Source organism: Myotis yumanensis, unplaced genomic scaffold, assembly GCF_028538775.1.
Source record: "Myotis yumanensis isolate MYYU_CA2020_CCGP unplaced genomic scaffold, mMyoYum1.0.hap1 SCAF_6, whole genome shotgun sequence".
NCBI classification, from domain to species: domain Eukaryota; kingdom Metazoa; phylum Chordata; class Mammalia; order Chiroptera; family Vespertilionidae; genus Myotis; species Myotis yumanensis.
In genome coordinates, this window is record NW_027223757.1 from 20,654,328 (window position 1) to 20,673,177 (window position 18,850).

General features: G+C 40.6%; 1 long non-coding RNA gene across 1 annotated transcript in view; it reads left to right on the top strand.

Moving 5' to 3' along the window:
* Positions 1-18,620, top strand: part of LOC139012166 (uncharacterized) — a 43,878-nt gene extending 25,258 nt beyond the window's left edge. Inside the window, exon 3 of the long non-coding RNA XR_011471818.1 lies at positions 18,574-18,620. This is a non-coding gene — a long non-coding RNA (uncharacterized lncRNA). The remainder of the gene's footprint in view (positions 1-18,573) is intronic.
* The last annotated feature ends 230 nt before the right edge of the window (positions 18,621-18,850 follow it).

The window sequence follows — 18,850 nt, forward strand, 5'->3', positions numbered from 1 at the left end:
TCACTATAATAGAACCTTTTTTAACCTCTTACTGTGTCACAGATGTAGTTGGTTAAGATCTTTATTTCAATGTTGAAAAGAGTTGAGGGCCTAGCCAATAAAATGAAATAAAATAGAAATGAGTGAAGAATAACTTAAAGATTAAAATAAAATCCCAAATCCACTATATGTATTGGACATTGTTGCTTACTCACCAACATCTATTCCACCTCAACCAATTAACCTAAACTGACCATAATAATCCCCCCGCACACCCCAGTAAATAAAGTTTCGATAGTGGCCAGGCCCAGAACAATTTCAGTCAATGACAAGCAAGGAGATGCTTACCAAGGTCATCTGAAAATGAAGTTATGTAGACTCTTTTTTGTTGTTGTTATTTTGTTCATCCTTACCTGAGGATATTTTTCCCATTGGTTTTTACAGAAAGTGGAAGGGAGGGAGCGAGGGAGGAGAGAGAGAGGGAGAGAAACATCAATGTGAGAGAGACACATTGACTGGTTGCCTCCTGCACATGCCCCTACTCAGGCTGGGATCCAGGTATATGCTCTTGACCAGGAATTGAATCTGGTCCCTTTGGTCTGTGGGCCAATGCTCTAATCACTGAGCCAAACCAGCTAGGGCTGAAGTTAGACTCTTAAGAGAAAACTATGGGAAGAGAAACTAAGTTTTTTGTCTTTCCCACTGAAGATAACAGAAAATTCATACTGACACTGTAGATGGCGTAGGGGAGACCTGGGTACTTGTTTATATCATTGAACTGTGAAATTAAGCAACACAGAAATCTTTCCTACTATGTGAGCTAATAGATATCCTTATTTTTTCAAGTCAATTTCAGTTGTTTTTCCTGTTACTAGCTGCTGAAAGTATCCTAATGAATTCATCATGAATGCAAAATGAATTGTCTCTAGCTACTTTAAGACTACACATGATATGCATAACCCATGGACACAGACAATGGGGTGGTGAGGGCCTGAGGAGTGGTGAGAGTGGGCTGGAAGAGGTTAATTGGGGGGAAAGGAGGACCTATGTAATGCTTTCAACAATAAAGATTTTTTTTAAAGAAAAAAGGAAGGAAGGAAGGAAGGAAGGAAGAAAGAAAGAAAGAAAGAAAGAAAGAAAGAAAGAAAGAAAGAAAGAAAGAAAGAAAAGATTACACATGAATGTTTGGACTAATTGTATTATTCATAAAAGGCTATGATGGTCTGCCTAAGAGAACCGTTTTTTTGTTTGACTTCAGATTATATTTCAAATATCAGTGAATTAGGTTGATTTCAAGAGAAAAAACTCTATAAAAATTTTTTATTCTCTAGTCCAACAGTACAGTATAATGACAAGGGGCAAGAAGTGAAGGACAATGCTTCCAAATGAAATAGATAATAAAGACTCCAGAGTGGACAAAATTCAAAGACAATGATTGTCTGATTAGTTCAAGGCCCTATCAGACTCACTTTGTTCCTGGACTCCAAATATCTTCACAGTCTATGCCATTCATTTGACGTGTGTGAGATTTCTCAGGATGATCAGTTAGTAAGTTACATAATGTCTAATCACTGGGGTGTACACCCAAAACTAATATAATATTGTACGCCAACTATCATTGAAAAATAAAAAAAAATTTAAGAAAAAGAAATACTTTATAAATAGAATGTTCAGTTTTATTCTACTCAATTTTGCCTTACTCTTTTTGGTAATAAAATCAAAGATAATAAACAACATATTAAGTTTTTTTTTAGACTCGGAACATGGTGCATTCATGAAGCTTTTATTTAATAGTTCATACAGTCGTGTGAGAACTGTCATGAGTACTTAACATTTAGAAACTATTTTGTTCCCTTAACAAGTAGCAGATAACTTTCTAACTGGTAAATGTAAAATTAGGTGCCAGAAACTCAAAAATAAGTGAAACACCTTTCCTTCCCCCAGGACACTAACAACACAACATCTAATATATTCACGTGTATGATGCATGGACCTGTAAATTTAAAATTAGGGATAATATGATCAGGCAGTGTTACCTTCATCTCTTCTAACACCGATGCAACCAATTATCAATGTCCTCTTATATTTGCAGTTTTAGATTCTGCTGTGAGAGTCTCAGCTTGTCGTAACACTGAAAGGTTTAGAACTTGTCAGATGACAAGATAGCTAACTTAGGGGAAAAAGAGACAGCACATTAATTCCAATCGGTGGGTTGTCTTCCTGGTACATTTCAAAGTACATTTGATAAAGAGGCATTTTCTTTTACTCAGGCAATAAAATGTGCGTTGGGAAAGTTTTCAGAAAAAAATTTTAAATCTACTTTATTTAATTATATTTTATATTTAGTGTTAAAATTTTTTTCAGATTTTTCTAAGGATAGAAAGGGTATACAGAACTCACTGGGATTGATGATGATGATGATGATATTACTGAACACTTAGTATGTGTTAGGCATGTGATCTGCCTATTTACATTCATAACCTCACTTAATCTTTACAAAAATCTACTAAGGTATGTACTATCCTCAGCCTCATTTTAAAGATGAGGAATCTGTGCTATAAAGAGCTTAAGTAACTTGTTCAGTTCCTAAATGATGGAGGCGAAGTGGAGAACATTCTGTATCTCATTGGTTCCCATCGTTGTCAGTAAAGGGTCCATTTTCATTTGTTCTCAAGGTAACCATCACATGGACCATTTATAGCAGAATTTTTACTGAGTGAATGTTTTATTAAGGGAAGACATTGCTAGTCCTTTGCCATATACCTTGGATTATTTACCTCTCTCTTCTTACTTCCTGTCACTCTATAATACCAAACTATCTCCAGCAAGACTCTGGAACCCAGATACTACTTCTGGGGTCACTGTGGTGTTGCTCTTTTTATTCAAAACATCCTCCTCTGGAGCCCTGTTCTGCATCCCTGACTCATAGCACATGCTAATGGCTTCAGGTGGCAATGTTGCAACCTGCCTAGTTAATTAGCCCATAGCAGTGAGCGTTGCTGTGGGCGGGAGAGAAAATAACTCTCAGGTGGGAGTGAAATCAAAATGCACACTGTACACTAAAGCAACAGGAAGAACTCAGAGTATAGCTGTGGAAGGCACCGTTATTATTCCCTTAGAGACCTAAGTAGTGTAAAAAGCCTATTAAAATATCTTACTCTCATCATCTCATGACTGAGAGGTATTATGTCTTAATGTTAAAAACAAAAGGAAAAAAAAAAAAACAGAAAAAACCCTTCTATAATTTGTCAGCTATACATAGTGCAAAAAATCTCTTTCCCAGTTTATAGCTTACTAGAGACCTGGTGCATGAATTTGTGGGGTCCCTCAGCCTGGCCTGTAGGATCGGGCTGTAACTGGCTCTCTGACATCCCCTGGAGGTCCTGGATTTTGAGAGGATGCAGGCCAGGCCGAGGGACCCCACTGGTGCAAGATTGGGGCCTGGGAGAGATGCGGGAGATTGGCCAGTCGGGGAGGAACCGCTGGAGGGCTCCAGGGCATGTCTGGCCCATCTTGCTCAATCCCGATTGGCCAGACCCTAGCAGCAAGCTAACCTACCAGTCGGAACGTCTGCCTCCTGGTGGTCAGTGCATGTCATAAGGAGCGGTTGAGCAACTTTGGCATATAATTAGCATATTATGCTTTGATTGGTTGAACGGACAAATGGATGAACAGACACGTAGCATATTAGGCTTTCATTATATATCTTATCTTTTCACTTTGTTTATGTAGTCCTTTATTAAGCAAAGGTCACTAATTTTGATGCTGATAAGCATATCATCCTTTACTTTATGAAGTGTATATTTTGCATCTCATTTAAGAAAATCCCTCTGACCTAAAGCCACAAAGATATATATTTTTTACTCAATGCTTGAAGTTTTATTTTTAATTGTAGGTCTTTAATACACGTAGAGATTTTTTTGTTTATGGTCTGAAGTAGGAATCCAATTTCACATTTTTCTGTATGAATAACCAGTTGTCCTAATACTCCTGAACCCTAATACTCCAAAACTGATCAGTATTGACACCTCTGTCAATGTCAATAACCAAATATGTATGAATCTGCTCCTGGGGTATCTCTTCTCTTCCATTTTGTTTTTTCTTGTCACATTGTCTTAATTATTACAGTTTTGAAGTAAGTCTTAATATGGGTATATCTTCATGTAATACAGTACTGTTATCTATAAAGTTTCTTGGGTTTTCTGTGTAGACAACCATAATATCTCATACTGCTAATACTCATTTATCATGCGAGGGTCTGTGATGTTGTCACTTAGCCAAGATCACACGATTTGAGAGTGGAGCAGCTCAGTTCAAGACAAGATCTGTAGTACTTTAGAGCCTGTGTTCTTTAACCATTCAATTATGCTGCCTCTTCATTACCCCAGTTTCAGTTTTTTGTTTGATTTTTTTGTTCTTTTTCAATCCTTACATTTTTTATTCATTTTGTGGTTTTTTCTTTTTTTTTATTTATATTTTATTGATTTTTTACAGAGAGGAAGGGAGAGAGATAGAGAGTTAGAAACATTGATGAGAGAGAAACATCGATCAGCTGCCTCCTGCACACCTCCTACCGGGGATGTGCCCGCAACCCAGGTACATGCCCCTGACCGGAATCGAACCCGGGACCCTTGAGTCCGCAGGCTGACGCTCTATCCACTGAGCCAAACCGGTTTTGGCGTTTTTTCTTTTTTAATTCCTATATATTTCTTCCTGCAATAGCTAAGACTGCTAGCAGTAGCTTTGACTTGCATTAAAATATTAAATAAAAGCAATACAGTAGACATTTTTTTTTTATTTGTTCTTGGTTTAAAAGCAATGTCTCTACATTTCTACCATCAGATATACTAATTGCTGTAGATTAATATATATACTCTTTGCTAGTTTAAGAAACTCCCTTCAATGTAAACATTGCTAAAGCAATTTATCATTAATGGAAACTAATTTTTTCTAGTGCTTTCTTTTCTGCATATACTTAGATTTTCCCCCTCTCCAAACTATTATTATGATGGACATGCTGGATAATAGTAAAAGATTTAAGCCTCCCTTTTTCTCATTTATACACTGCAGAAAATAATCTTTACTTAGTAAGTTTTGGTAAGGATCAAATTAGATCTATGAAGAATTGCCAGGCAGGCACAAATAAAGGCCATGCTCATCAAATCTTCTTTTTGCTGTACCAGATTTCACTCTTCACTCTGGCTTTGTGCCCTAGGACTGCATTTTTGGTTGATGGCATCCTTGCTTCTGTGTGTAGTTAAGTTCAGCCAATAGTAGATGGCAGCAAGCTATTGAAGAACAGGGGGGGAGAGGGGGTTGGAATATTGATTTTCCCAGCCATCTCATTGGAAGGTAGCACCAGATTGTTTGCATCCCTCCACTGAAGAGCTCAGTTCCTATTATGTGGCCCTTCCAGACAGCTGCCAGGTCCAGATGCTGCTAGGAATGGATAGGTTTTAAATATATTTTTATCGATTTTATAGAGGAAGAGGGAAAGGGAGAGAGATAGAAACATCAATGATGAGAGAGAATTATTGATCAGCTACCTCCTGCATGCCCCCTACTGAGGATCAAGCCTGCAACTAGGCATGTGTCCCGGCCAGGAATCAACAGTGATCTTTTGGTTCATAGGTGGACACTCAATCAATAAGCCACACCAGCCATGCTGGATATGGATGGGTTTTATTTATTTATTTATTTATTTATAATTATTATTTTTAAATATTTTTATTGATTTCAGAGAAGAAGGGAGAGGGATAGAGAGATAGAAATAATGAGAAAGAATCATTGATTGGCTATGTCCTGCACACCTCCTACCGGGGAGGGGGTATCGAGCCCGCAACCGGGCATGTGCCCTTGGCCAGAATAGAACCTGAGACCCTTTAGTCCACAGGCCGACGCTCTATCCACTGAGCCAAACCAGCTAGGGCTGGATGGGTTTTAAATCAGGTATTTCTGTTCAGGGGAACATGTATTCATTGTTCTGCATTATTTAAATGATTGGATTAATCATTATGCTCTCAGATGGTATCCAAACCATTTTTTCTATTATCACCTATTTGGACTATTTTCAGCTTTCAAGTAGAGCCTAGCACAGTGCTTTGAAGCATTATAAAGGCTCTTTTCTGAGAGGAAAAATGAAGGGGGGTGAGGAAAGGGTTTTAGGAGTAGAAATTTAAACCATTTAAATAATTTCCAAGTTCACTGTGCTCTGCAAACCCAATATTACCTCCAATCTGTGATATTCTAATGGAAATTATAGAGAACATAAATCAGATATAAAAAGCAGACGTGGGAAGTTATTTAGCATATCAAAACAACCACATTTACTCTAAATTTTCTGTTGGGTGTGCTGACAGTCTTTCTCATTTTGGCATGTCTTCAATAATTTTGTAAAGGTCATAGACTGACATAATGGGCCCAGTAGAGGTTAAATAAAACCTGAAAAATTGTTCAATAATCATCCTACTTTGTAGAAAACTGTAGCAATCCTTCCTTTGATAATATTCCTGCTTATAGTATATTTTGAATTATCCCGGGATAGAAAGGAATTTCAGGTGCCTTTTAAAATCCAAGGTACTAGAGGAACAGTATTCTAGCTCTTTTCCGAGGTTAAACAAATACCTATGAAAAAGGATCATTGAAAACAATAATTCGATGACTCATCTCTTCCTCAGTGTTTAACATTCTGTAGTTCATCCGTACCAGTATGACATAGAGTCCCATCTAAAGAACAAGGTAATATGATATTGCTGAATTTAGTTACTTGTAAAAATATTCAAGATATATAATTTCAAAATAGACCTAAATGTAATTTCACATTATTGAACCTCTGAATAGACCATTTTCCTCACCGGTAATGTTAAAGGACATTGACTTGTATTTAGCAAAGTTTACAGAAGCTTTAATTATTACGGTATCCTATCTAATAAAAGACAAAAAGGGTAATTGACCATACCTTCGCTATGCTTCCCATTGGCTAATCAGGGCAATATGCAAATTAACCGCCAACAAAGATGGTTAATTTGCATACTAGGCTCCAAGTGGCGGAGGGAAGCCAACCGTACCCCAAGCCAGCCAAGAAGCGAGGCCTCAGGGCCCGGGGATCAGCGGAGCCACGAGGCCTCACGGCCCCAGGATCAGTGGAGCAGCAAAGCCTGACGGCTGGGGTGGGGGGCTCTGGCCGGAGCCCATCCAGAACGAAGGCCTGGGTCCCAGGTGCCAGAGGAAAACTGGTGCCAGGGGCCAAGGGAAGGGAAGGCCTATTGCACGAATCTCTTCGTGCAACAGGCCTCTACTATGAAAATAAACCAAATAGAAAAAGAATGTAGAGATTCTCTGAATCGGCTCATTTCACTAGTAAATCCTCCCCAATACCATTCTGCTGTGCCTTCCTGTGCTGTAAAACCAGCCACTGCATTTATCACATTCCCCAGTCTCTCTAAAGGCAGAGTTCCAGCTATAACTCAAGCTCCACCATTCAGAGAGGTTCTACCACTGTGTATGTGACGGCAAAGACAGGCTCTGGGTGCCCGTTTTGCCCACGGAGATCATGGCAGCAGGTGTGTCAGCAGCTGGGACAGCGACTTTCTGATTTGGCAGCTTCCTGTTGTGGAAGAAGCGGCTGCCCCTGGAAGCTCACCCCATTCTGCAGCCATCTCCACAATTCCCTGCGCTGCCTCTGTCCTTTGGAATGCCTTACAGTAATGGAGTGGGCTCTGTTGCCCACTTAAAAACCCTACCTAAGGCAGTTAGATGTAAGATATCATTGCGTTCTCAGTAGAGCTGAATTTGATAATAACAGGAAAAGAACGTGACCTTTGAAATACACATTTAAATCCGGTTGATTTACTTCGTTTGCACCAGACAGTGTGCAAAGTGCTTGGAGTACAGCCTCCTGAGAATTCCCCTGTGAGTTTGTAAATGTGAATGTAGGGATCATGATGACCAGGGAGGGGCAAGGAGAGGTTGACAGGTAAAAACAACCAAATATTAAACATATAAAGCTTGCTATTCTTAAAAGTCTGACACTATTTGAAATCAGAGAATTTAGGAAGGGAGGAAAGAGAAGACAAAAAAGAAGAAAGGAAAGAATAATGATATCTGACACTTCATATTATTTGACCTGCATGATGTACAAACATTATCTTCTTTAAAATGTCATTACAATATACCAAATATGTTGCCAATATTGATCCCATTTAGAGGTGAGAAAATAGACGATCGATGTCTGGGATTTAAAACCACGTCCATCATGCAGCTGATGTGGCTCAGTGGTTGAGTGTCAACCTATGAACCAGGAGTGAACCTGTCAGGGCACATGCACAGTCTCCAGTAGGGGGCATGCAGGAAGCAGTCTATCAATGTTTCTCTCTGATCATTGATGTTTCTATCTATGCCTCTCCCTTCCTCTCTTTGAAATCAATAAAAATATATTTAAAAACAACAAAAGCACATCCATCTATCCCCAGACCCTACACTGTTTTTAACTTAGTCTAGTGCGATGGGAGTGGGGAGAGATTCAGTAATATTTCTGGTTACCTTTGCAAAGTTGAGTTGAATACCCAATCTCTAGTATGAGACTTAGAACTGTGAGCACATTTTCCCCTTGGACTTTAATTAGAGCTTTACTGGGTTTTTTTCTGCTACGTAAATTCAAAATTTTATACTTTGGACACCTACTGGATATATTCGAAATGAGGACTTGAATGTTTCCAGATATTTTTTTTCTCACTCCTGAACATTTTGCTGATTTGGCCTGCTAGTTTCTATAAATAACTCTGTGGACGGGGAAGTGTAAAGTCAGGAGCAGCAGGGCTGCTCGAATGAACTGTGCATTCATGACAATACGTAATTCCCTGGGAGATTTTAAGCCAAACAACCATGTAAAAGAATAATCTTTTTAAGGACATGCTGCATCGCCAATAGAGTTTATTTATTTTGACAACTGCTTCTAATTACTAATAAACACATTACATGGGTACGAAAAATGCTTAATACTATGAGACTTCATTGCTATTTTAGATCAAGTGAGAGGTATGTGTATGTATTTACCAGGCATTTGTGTGTGTGTCTGCGTGTGTGAGTGAGCATGTGCATGTCTGTGTGTATGTGTATTGCAAGGATTCATTCAAACAAGGTTGAAATTTAGATGTAAAGAGAGATTAAATCCCATGTGTAATGTGAAAAGATTCTTCAGTTAGTGAATATTGTCATTCTCAGCTCTGAAACAAACAATGGCTCATTTTATTTTAGATTAAATTATGTACTAATGCTACACTAAAGCTAACCAATGTCAATCGTTTGGTGGGGGACCTATTCTATGTTAATCTAGTGCCCCCTGGTGTAATAGTTTTTAATAACAAAGTTTGGGAGTTGGTATTTACACACTGTGTTTTGGCTTCTAATTCTAAAGGAATATAGTCAGTGGACAGTGGCACTATTTTATCTTCTTTGTGGCTTTTTTATGGCATTTCCAAAGTCAAACATAATAAAAATTATAAAAATGGAGGGTACAGGACTTTTTTAAAAAAAGAAAATCAAATTCACGATCAGGAGGCAAAGGAAAAAATTTCGTAAAACAGGACAATTACTTCTCATAGATTCTTGAAATTGTATGGCATGAAGAACACGTGGCCGTCTAATGAGAGTGGAATGTGGTTGGCACGTGTTTCTCCTGTGTGGATGCTACTGTCACCTCGCGGGGCTGGCACAGGCTAAAGGCATTGTTAGTGCTTCATACAAAGCATCATTTGACAATTTTTAAAAAATGTGGTAAAAGAGCACATCACATAAAATCCACATTCTTAGCCATTTTTAAGTGCGCAATACAGTAGTGTTAACTACATGCACATGTATGAAACAGATCTCTAGAACTTTCTCATCTTGCAAAACTGAAACCCTACAGCCACTACACTACTCTCCTTTTCCCCTTCCTGGCCAATTTTCCTTTTTCAGGAAATCTCATTTGAGAAGGTAGAAGCAGCACTGCTCTGCTCAAAGGCAGGGGACGTGGTGCCCTGTCCACGGGGCCCTGCTCTGGATAGACACTCAGCCTTGTGTCGTCTGTGAACGCAGAGGCTTCTCAGAACCAGGGTTTGATAGTACAGTCAGAAGCTTTGTTCTTCCCCACTGTTAAGGGTTAAATTGTGTCCTCCCTCCCAACCCTCAAATTCCTATGCTGAGGTCCTACCCCCAGTACCTCAGCATGTGGCCTTCTTTGGAGATAGGATCCTTACAGAGAAATCAGGTTAAATGAGGCCATTAGGAAATTTGTGAAGACAAAGGCAGAGATGGGAGTAATGCTTCTGTAGGCTAGGGATCCCCAAAGAATGCGGGTCAACAGCCAGAAGCCAGGAACAGGCTCTCTCACAGTCCTCAGAAAGAACCAACACTGATGATTCATCTTGGACTTCTAGCCTCCAGAACTGTGAGAAGATAAAAGTCTGTTGTTCAAACTCCCTAGCAAACGAATACCCTCCACATTTGAAATCATTGGCACTGTGGGTTGTTATTGCACAGCCAACACAGACTCAAGGTTTAGGCTGAGTAATTAAAAATCCAGCGAGCCTAATATATGGTGATAGAAGATGATTTGGATGGTGGGCACACAGTGCAATATACAGATCTTGTATCATAGAAATATACATTTGAAATCTATATGATCCAATTAACCAATGTCACCCCAATAAATTTAATTTTAAAAAATCTGGAGATAGGACAACTTTGTTATATAATGCAATTAAATATTCTATTATAGGACATAATTAACTCAGTGAAAATGTGTTTTCTAATTTCCCATGAAGGGGTTCAGAATATGCCCCTCCAAAATATGCCTTTTTGATGTAAGGATTATCTTGAGCTGCTTATTTTTTAAAAAGAGTAAACTCAGGAGAAACTCTGAAAACTGAGTAGAAGTTACCCTTTTGTAAGGGACACTTACATTTACAGTAGTCCCCCCTTATCCATAGGGGTACATTCCATGACCCCCAGTGGGTGCCTAAAACCACAGATAGTAGCAAACCCTATATATACATTGTTTTTTCCTATATAAACACTTAATATAAAGTTTAATTTGTAAGTTGTGCACAATAAGAGATTAATAACAACAATAATAAAATAGAATAGTTATAACAATATACTTTGATAAAAGTTTTGTGAATGGCTTTGGGACCATTGTTAAGTAAAATAAGGGTTCCATGAACACAATACTGCAACAGTGGACCTGATAATGTAGGTGGCTACGTGACTGATGGCATGAAAAAGCTGGACAAAGGGATGAATCATGTCCTGAGCAGGAGGGAGTGAGAAGGCATGAGATGTTATCACACTACTCAGAAAATCACATTTAAAACTTATAAATTGTTTATTTATGGAATTTTTCATTTAATATTTTTGGGCCATGGTTCACCACAGGTGCCTAAAGCCATGGAAAGTGAAATTGTGGATGAGGAGAAACTACTGTATAAGGAAAATCTAAATTTAAAAAAATTATTTTCAATTACAGTTGACACTCAATATTATTTTATATTAGTTTCAGGTGTATAGCATAGTGGTTAGAAAATTATATCTAGCTGGCACCATACACAGTTATTACAATGTCATTGACTATATATCCTATGCTGTACTTCACATCTCTGTGACTATTCAGTAACTACCAATTTGTATTTCTTAATCCCTTCACCTTTTTCACCCAGCCCCCCCAAATGCCTTCCATCTGGCAATCCTCAGTTTGTTCTCTGTATCCATGAGTCTGTTTCAAATTTGTCTTTTTTTTTTTTGTTTATTTTGTTCTTTAGATTCCACATATAAGTGAAATCACATGGTATTTGTCTTTCTCGTTCTGACTTATATCACTTAGCATAATGCCCTCTAGGTCCATCCTGTCACAAATTGTGGGGCAGCATGGGACTTGGTTGGAAAGTCTGTAAGGAGGATTCTCCGAAATGTCGGGGGCCTCTAGGGGGGCCTTGCGGAAGGTGGCAGCCCCTTGTTTTCCAAACAAGTCTGAGCCCCCTGGTGTTTTGCTGGAATCTCTATGTTTAGTCTTTAGACCCAACCTTGTAAAAGCATATACTTTCTCAAGGATACTTACCTTGCTGATTGTATCTAGTTCAAGTGGTTATTACAATAAAAGCCTAAGGAGAGCCCTAACCGGTTTGGCTCAGTGGATAGAGCATCGGCCTGCAGACTGAAAGGTCCCAGGTTCGATTCCGGTCAAGGACATGTACCTAGGTTGTGTGCACATCCCCAGTAGGGGGTGTTGCAAGAGGCAGCTGGTCGATGTTTCTCTCTCATCGATGTTTCTAACTCTCTATCCCTCTGCCTTTCTCTCTGTAAAAAAATCAATAAAATATATTTAAAAAAAATTAAAAAAGCCTAAGGAGGCAGGCAATCGGGGCTGTTTGGTGTCTCCTGCCAAGCAGCCCCTTAGCCTTCTCTTTCACAGAATCGTGTGTCAGAGTAATCCATTCATCCATTGCTCAGGGTCTGCTGGTCAGTCCCTACAACAAATGATAAGATTTCATTCTTTCTTATGGCCCACTAATATTCCATTGTGTAGATGGACCACATCTTCTTTATCTGCTCTTCTATTGATGGGCACTTGGGTTGCTTCCATACTTTGGCTATTTGTAAATAATGTTGAAATGAACATAGGGGTGCATATCTTTCCTTATCAGTGTTTTGATTTATATATATATATATATATATATATATATATATACACATATATATATATTTACAGAGGTGGACAAAAGTAGGTCTACATTTATAATACAAATAAATAATACAATAATTAATAAATAATAGAAGAAAAAACTCTGTTTTGCATATTCATACTGTAAATCTACTTTTGCTAACCCTATATATCCAGAAGGGGAATTGCTGGGTCATAGGTGGTTCTATTTTTAATTTATTGAGGAATCTTCATACTGTTTCCATAGTGGCAACAAAAATTTGCAATCCCACCAACAGTGCACTAGGGTTCCCTTTTCTCCACATCCTCACCAACACTTGTTGTTTGTTGATTTATTGATAATAGCCATTCTTGCAGATGTGAGATGATATCTCATTGTGGTTTTAATTTAAATTTTATTTTTAGTGACATGGAGCATCTTTTCATGTCTATTAGCTATCTGTATGTTTTCTTTGGAGAAGTGTCTTTTGAGGTCTTTTGCCCAGTTTTCAATTGGATTGTTTGGGTTTTTTTGGTGTTGAGTGGTCTGACTTTTTTATAATTTTGGATATAAACCTCTTATTGGATGGGTCATTGGCGAATATGTTCTGTCATTATATTGACAGGTTGTTTTTTCACCCTTGCCAGTATTCTCAGTGGTGAGAGCATTAGCCTGAGCACTGAGTACTGAAGGGTCGCTGGTTTGATTACTGGTCAAGGGCAGGTATCTGGGTTGCAGGTTCAAGCGTAGGCCACGGGCATGTGTGGGAGGCAACCAATTGATGTGTCTCTCGTTGATGTTTTTTTCTCTCTCTCTCCCCCTCCCTTTTTCATTTCCACTCTTTCTAAAATAATCAATGGGGCCCTACCCATTTGGCTCAGTGAAGGGTCCTGGGTTTGATTCCAGTCAAGGGCACATGCCTGGGTTGTGGGCTTGATTCCCAGTAGGGGGTGGGCAGAAGGCAGCTGATCAATGATTCTTTCTCATCATTGATGTTTCTATCTCTCTCTCTCCCTCTTCCTCTCTGAAATCAATAAAAATTGATTCATCAGGGTGGAGCTGGTGGAGTTCGCCAAGCTAATGCAGATTCAGATTTGCTGTGTGGGGGAGCGTTCAACACAGGGATAATGGCAGCCATCCCTTCAACTCTCACTCTGAAGCCACACAACTCAGTTTCTCTCTATCTGATTCTGGCACCACCCCCAACCCAGCTTGACTGGAATTCCTTGAAAGTTTTTAAAGAAAGATTGTGACACCAGCCCAGGCAGGTTAGGCGGAAAGAGCTTCCGGCTGAGCAGAAGTTGGGTAGGGTGGGGTCTCAGGGAGTCATTAGGGTGGAGCTGGTGGAGTTCACCAGGCTAATGCAGAGTCAGATTTGATCGTTTGGGGGGAGGGCTCAACGGAGGGACAATAAGAGTCTGCCTCCAGCTCTTGCCCCAAAGCCTCACAGCTCACTTTCTCCCTGTATGTTTCTGGTGCTTCTGCCCAGCTACTTTCTCTCTGCTGGAGCCAAGGTGAGTGTGAGTGAATTTGTGCACTGACACTTTAAGAGGATGCTTGGGTTTCCAAAAGCCTTTGGACCACCCTGATAGATGAAATTTACGCTGATTTTTCATAGCCAGATGTGATATGGGCTCCTCTCCCCTGCCCTGGTGTTCCAGACTGGGCAGTTTAGCATGGGGCTGAGTGCTCAGGGAGGGCATTTTTAATGTGCATAACCCTCAAGCACCACAAGTGGCCGCAGGGCCAGCCCATTTCGCATCTCTGTTCCTCCTATCAGCCTCAATGTGTTTTTTTCTTTATATTCTTAACTAGGGGCCCAGTGCACAAATTCATGCACCTTGAAAGGAACTGTGGGCCATGAGGCTGCAGTGGGCATGGGGGCAGGTCTTGGCCCATCCTCCATGCCCCCGCCCATCCCCTCCCTCCTCAGCCCCTGGTCCCCTCTCTGCCGGCAACCCCACTCCCACACACTGATAGTGCCGAGTGATTGGGGCTGGCGCCATCAGCGGGTGCGAGTGGTGGCTGCTGCCCTGATTGCCCCTCATGAGCAGGGGGAGGTGGAGAAGCCCTTAGGGGTGATGGTGCCGAGCAATCAGGACTGGTGCCAGGCGCCAGCAGCTGGTGTGAGCAGTGGCTTCAGCGTCAGCTGCAGGTGTGAGCCGGGCCAGCGCCGGCAGTGGGTGCGAGCGGGGCCATCGCCAGCAGCAGGTGTGAGCACCAGGCGGGACCTCGGCGCTCGGGAGCAAAGAACTTTCAATAACCACCAGAGGCTCATCTTGATGACAGCTACTGGCGCCCCACCTTGGTCTGGCACCCCCGCTCACCTGCTCCACCATCCCGCTGTGGCTGTTGCCCCCCATGTTCCGTGCCTGCTGCCTGCTGCTGTTGCTCGCCATGTTCCGCATGTGCCCCGTGGTGGTTAGTTCATGTTATAGCGACCGGTTGTCGGTTGTTCTGCCGTTTGGCCTATGTGCATATGAGGGTTTTATATATATACATCATTGGACTTCTGTTCAGCTAGTCCTCATGGTTATTCATTCAGACAGTGAACTGTTCTATAATTTAGGTGTAATTTTGCTGTGATCATGGGAGGAGATGAGTATAGTGTCCACCTACTCTGCCATTTGGACCAGATCCCTGTCTTATTCGTTTCTCTTCTCTCAGGGATCACCATTCTGTCTTGCCTGTTGTCCAATATTTGGAAATAGTTGTTTCCAGTAGGAGGGCAATCTTGAATCATTTGCTAATTCACGCTACTCCAACCTTTCCCTAGAAATCCCCATTTGTAAGGTTGCCTTCAATTGTTTACTACTTGAAAGAGAAGGATGACTAAGTTGCTAGAAAGTCTATCAATGTGGAAGGCAACTACTTAAATCTATATAGCAACTTTACCTTTGTTTCTTGTACTTTGCACAATAACCTCCCATAACTGGAAAATTATTTTTCCCATCCCCATACTCAATTGCTTTCTGAATATTTATTTTTATGTGAAATTGTTTTAAAGTAACTTCCCAGACATCAAAACATTCCACCATAAGTATATAAGATGAATCTTTTAAAAATAACAGTGATAAACTGGAATTATGAGCCAAGGGTTTTTCCCAGGGTCATGTCTCTTGACGCCCAAAAATAGCTCCTCAAGGCCTAGCTCATTTGGCTCAGTGGATAGAGCATCGGCCTGTGGACTGAAGGGTCCCAAGTTTGATTCCGGTCAAGGGCACATGCTGGGGTGGCGGGCTTGGTCCCCAGTGCGGGGCGTACTGGAGGCAGCCAATCAATGATTCTCTCTCTCAGTGATGTTTCTATCTCTCTCTCTCCCTCCCCCTTCCTCTCTGAAATCATAAAAACATATTTAAAAAAATAAGAATAAGCTCCAAGGACCAGAAGATTTATTAGTCAGCAAAAGTGTGGAAAATTTATTACAAGCAGATTCAGACTCCCCAACTGGACGGGAGCCCAAATAATGGGCTGCCCCCTGAAGCCTTGTAGTCCCAGGATACATATTTTCTACAAGCTTGCTCTATATCTATTCGTGTTGTCACCTGATTGATTCCCTCATTGTTCTTGCCCAGTGTCGGACCTGAACTTTCCCTGTTTCTATGTGTCCTTTCTCTGTTCCTATGCTGAACTTTCTGTTTCTATGTGCCAGTACACCTTATTGTTGTAGGCCCATCCTTGCTTTCCCATGCCTCCCGCTTTGAGTCCAGAAACATTTTATTATTTCTGCTTGGTTGGTTCCTTGGTTAGGCTGCTCAAACTGCCGTGTCTGCCCCTGCCTATGTCCCACCTGCCTTCGTTTTCCACTGGATCCCAGCCCTATCTGCCTGTGTTTCAAGTTAACCCTCTCAAAAGCATTTCCCTATATAACTAAAATAACATTTTCTCAGTTAAAAATATTGTTTTAAATTTTTTGTATTACCTAATAACTAGCCCACATTTGAATGTCCTTAAATGTCCCTCAAATCACATATAATTACAAAACAGGACCCAATCTGGGATCGCCCATTTCAGCCGATTGCTAGTTCTTTTAGTTCCTCTCAGTCTGCTCAGTCACATTCTAACGGCACTGTCCTGCTGAAGAGACTGGCCCACATGATTTATCTGATTGTTGTCTGTGGCATCATTTACCTTTTTCCTGTAAGTTGGAAATTAGATATAACGGCTTGATTAGATTTTAACTATTTGGCTATAATATATCCTAGATGACATGCGTTTACTTCATATTGCATCTCTTCGGAGGACTCATGATATCTGGTTATCCACCAGTGGGATGCTGAGAGAGACTACGGGGGGTGGGCATAATGTCTTAATTCCTCCATTAGTGTTATTGTAGCCCCATATAGGTGTCCAGTTCCCCACCAATCATTCTTCTAAGGGGTCAACACCAGTTCCTTGCCTGAATCAATGATTAGATTGTTTCAGAATTATTACTTTTTAATTTTATAACTTACTATATGTTGATTGGGGCATTCCTCATTAGCTGGGGCTACCTGGTTACCCTTGTAAGGGAGGAAAAATAATTTTACCTCTACCCCTTTAGATTCTTAGCAGAGAGCTCCCTGTAATAAAAAGACAGAGTAGCAGGAGAAAAATCAGCAGAAATATACATGTTAGACATCTAGGAAAACTAGTAACCTTCTAAATCTCCCAAGCCACCACCTTAAAAACTATGTCCAGCTAAAGACAGAGATGTGAAGGGGTGGGGGAAGCCAGTGATGGGAGGTTATCAGGCAAAGTGCAGTAAACAGGGTAGATTTAAATAGTTGCCTTCTCCACTGGTAGAATTAGCCGTCTTCCTCTTCCTGGTGCAGGAATCAATGTGATAACCATACTCCCTTGCTTTTGTACGTAATATCTTGACAATCTCTCCACAACAGTGTATCCTTACCTTTTTCTAACGTCATATATTGAGTTCCCCAATTCAGCATCTTTTTTAAAAAAAAGAATGTATATATATATATATATATATATATATATATATATATATATATATGTTGATTTCAGAGAGGAAGGGAGGGAGAGATAGAAACATCATTGATCGGCTGCCTCCTGCATGTCCCACACTGGGGACTGAGCCCACATCCTGGGCATGTGCCTTGACCAGGAATTGAACTGTGACCTCCTTCAAGCATGTCAAACTCGCGGTCAGCAGGCTGTGCGTTTGACATGCTTGTCCTAGTTCATAGGCCAATGCTCAACCACTGAACCATGCTGGCTGGGTTAATCCAGCATCTTTTGAATCGTCTCACTCTGTTAGGGACTGTGTAGTCTCACAAGGATGGATAAGGCCAAGAAAAATGGCTTCTCATGTCCTGCCCCCACTTGCAAAATGGTAGCAACAGGGCAAGCAGTAGCATCTGGTGCTCTGTGGGCAGCAGTCATGGTGATGAATCCCTGGCAGGCCCCCTCAAGAGTGACGTTCGGGACCTTGTTCCCAGAAAGCCTTGAGTCTGGTTTTCCAGCCCACCTAACGTTTCTCTGGGATCCTTTAAATAAATGCCTTTTTTGTGCTACATTGGCCAGAATGTGCTTTTCTTGCTTACAACTAGAAACTCTGACCTAAATATTCTTTATGAAAAAATAATTATTAAACAATGCTAAATATAGAGAGTGAGAAAAAGGAGTGTACCATCTGTCCTTACTTCTTTTGTAATAAATTATCTTTGACCCACTCTCTCTTAACTTGTCCTCAATATTTCTTTTATCCTCATTTTCTTTTTCTTTTTTTGCTTAAAAAGGTTAAAAAAAAGAAGAAAGCAGCCAAATTTTGAATTCTGTATTTTTCTTTCTCCCTGTGCTCCAGAATTATAATTTGAGATATTAACTGAAGTTTAGCCCTCTGCCCAGCATCCATTACCTTTCTCTTTTTTTTGTTAATACTCACCCAAGGATTTTTTTTCCCTTTTTTATTTAGGGAGAGTAGAAGAAAGAGGGAAAGACAGCAAGAAACATCGATGTGAGAGAAACATTCAATTCATTGCCTCCTGCACGAGCCCCAACCACGGCCCCCGGCCAGGGAGGTGCCTGCAACCAAGGTATGTGTCCTTGATCAGAATTGAACCTGGGACCCTTTGGTCTGCAAGCCGATGCTCTATCCACTGAGCCAAACTGGCTAGGGCCCCTTCTTCGCATGCTCCGGCAGCAAAGATTGCTCTGTGCATGACTGCATTCAAGCTAAGAATGGTGCAGAG